A 2,973-nucleotide genomic window follows, 5' to 3' on the forward strand; every position below is an offset into this window, starting at 1 on the left:
ACTTCAGCAGGATGCAATCTTGAGAACTCAATATCCATATTCCCTAATTTTCCATTTAAAAAACCCCAACATTCAGTATTCAGGGAAAGTAGAAATGAAAGGTCCAGGCACCAGGTTGGCTTGTCCATGACACCTGGCTTGATGCACTCGCTATGGCCTTCCTCGGTCAATCCAGGCTTCCATGGTTACTAAGTCTGCAAGCAGCTTTAAAGTACCCTGTTAAAGACATATCCCGACCCACTTATACCCTCTTGTTCTCTCTCTCTCTCTCTCTCTCTCTCTCTCTCTCTCTCTCTCTCTCAGTCTCTCACCCTCTCTGTGGCCTTCTGTCTTTCACTCTGCAACCTGGATGAATAGCAGCAGCTCTGAACTTGCTCAGGACTCTTCTCTACCAAATCTGGTCCTTTTGTCTGTCAGAGTGTTGAAGAGCATACTAAACAACTCTAAAATGGCAAAATTAAGGTGCTTTTTATTGTCCTGTAGATAACCCTCTTTTTCAAACATGTGAATGCATTCAGTCAAGTTGCTTGTATCAAAGAAGACAGCTGATGTGTTTCCAATTTATGTTTTTGGCAAACCCAAAGTTTTCATGTAACTACAAGTGAGATGAATGGGACTCATGCAGCGAGGTCCAAAGATTCACTCCAGATAAATAGTATTTAGCCTCTCAATATTCCAACTTCCCTCTTTTCCTCATCTGGTACTTCCCTAGAAAAACCCTCCCTCATCTGACCATGCAACCCTCTGTCACCAGGACATAAGAAATATTTTGTTTTTGAAACTTAAACTCATCTCCTGCACTGCTGACATTACAAGACTGTGCCAAACATTCTGGAAATTCTTGGAGCAGCAAGGGACTCCAGGATGTGGTAGTACCCCACTATTCTCAAAGTCCCCAACGTTGGCCAATGCACTTTCTTCAAAAAGAAACATTCTTGAGAATCGACATCGTCATTCCCAATGTTGACATGTTTAAGAACCCAAATTTCCATGAACAATGTAATTGGTAAAGAAGTTCTTGGCATCTGTCCTGCCCATGAAACCCGGAAGGGTGCACTCACTCAGCCAGTACTCTGTTCAGTCCAGGGTTCCATGGGAACCAAGTCTGCAGGGAGGATTATAGGACCCTTCAAAAGACAGATCTCTAACCACAACTAATGTATTATTCTCTACATTACCTTCCAAGTCCTCTCTGCTATCTTCTCTCGGGTGTCTTTCTCTGAACCTCTTCATCTCTTCTCCTGCCTCCCCCACTCACTTTGTTCCAACATGTCAGTAAATCTAAAATTCAGGGACATTCTAAGATTCCTGTTCCATTGCTCACGGTTCCATCTTCATAGCGAGATTCCCCTTCCATGTAAACAAATGACCAAATCTGGAGTTGTGAAAGCCATGGTGGCTCTCTCTCTCTGTGAACTCACTTCAAATACAATCTCGGTTGATCTGGACATTGCAGAGGTATTTTCGGGAGCTGACCAAATGCTGAAATACCCCAAGATGCAGTGTGTTTCCCAAGGAAGAGGTCTACCACCACATTCCCTGAATCACCTGTGGTATCAGGCTTATGACATTGGGAGTTTCTTCCCTCGCCTGTTGGGACTACCGTGTCATCTCAACTGTTTGGGCATTTTTTGTTCCACAATTGTCGATGAGTTAAGGCTGACAATGTTTTCTGAGATGTTGGGTACCGAGCCTCCTTCAGTCACCCCCATTAGAATTGCAACTTATGTTTAAGGCAATCCAGCTTCTACTGTTACCGTGGAAAAACTGTTCAATGCCATTTTGTGGAGCAATATCAAGTACCCTAAGAATTAGATAAATGGACTAAGAGAATGAAAGGAATCACATTACTGTGGAAAAGGTGAGTTTTCCATGGTTAGCTTCTTCAGGATGGTTTAAATTCCATTTCTTAGATTAGATTGAAAGATCCTGTGACTGCATCTACTTGGGTGCAAGAGATGATGTCAGCAGCAAGATGGAGTTCATTAGGCAGAGACAGCTTCTTCCTTGATTATGTTGGTAGCCAGCCTCTGGATGTATAATGCACATATCCAAGCCTACATTAAGCCTTGGACTGTCTGTGTGTCTGTCATTTCATTCTCTATCTCTCTCTCTGGCACTCACTGTCTCTGTCTATATCTCTGTTTCTGTCTCTGTGTATCTCTGTCTCTCACTGTCTGTGTCTCTCTGTATATGTCTCTACACCCTGGGTGGGAGTCTATAATTCTAACTGTTTTGCAATGTGTTTGCCTGCTACCCTAATCCAAAGTCTCTGTCTTTATCTCTGTCTAGTCCTCTGTTTTTGCTTTTGCACCCTGGGTGAATGCCTGAAGCTGTGCTTGTTCTGAACTGATCTACACCTAAACTGAGCTTTTATCTGTCTGTTTGTATGTGTTTCTCTCTCTCTCTCTCCTCTCTTCTCTCTCTCTCATCGTCTCTCTCTCTCTCTCTCTCTCTCTCTCTCTCTCTCTCTCTCTCTCTCTCTCTCTCTCTCTCTCTTGTGTGTGTGTGTGTGTGTGTGTGTGTGTGTGTGTGTCTATCTGTCTCTCTGGCTGAGTACTGACAAGCATGGTAAAACTCTCTACAATTAAAAAACAAGGTCCAGGCTGCTGAATGGGACCCATGCAAACAGGTCTTAAGATGCACTCCAGTAAAATAGTATTTAGCCTTTCTATGATCCCAGATTCTTGTCTTCACAATCTGGGATATCTCTTTCGGGAGTCACCCCATCATCTGTCCTATCACTGCTCTGATACGAGGACTTCAGAAACACTTTTGTTTCTAAACTTCACTTCATCTTCTACACTGATGACATCTGTTTAATTCTTGGAGAACCAAGAGTAATTGCTACCTGTCCAAGAAAGGGACAAAGAGTTATTCCAGGATTTGGTGCTACCACAACATTCTCAGGTCCCCAATGAATGTCAATGACCTACTTCTGCAGGATGTAATCCTGGGAACTTGATATCCATT

This window comes from Cricetulus griseus, unplaced genomic scaffold (genome assembly GCF_003668045.3).
Source record: "Cricetulus griseus strain 17A/GY unplaced genomic scaffold, alternate assembly CriGri-PICRH-1.0 unplaced_scaffold_2, whole genome shotgun sequence".
Classification (NCBI taxonomy): Eukaryota; Metazoa; Chordata; class Mammalia; order Rodentia; family Cricetidae; genus Cricetulus; species Cricetulus griseus.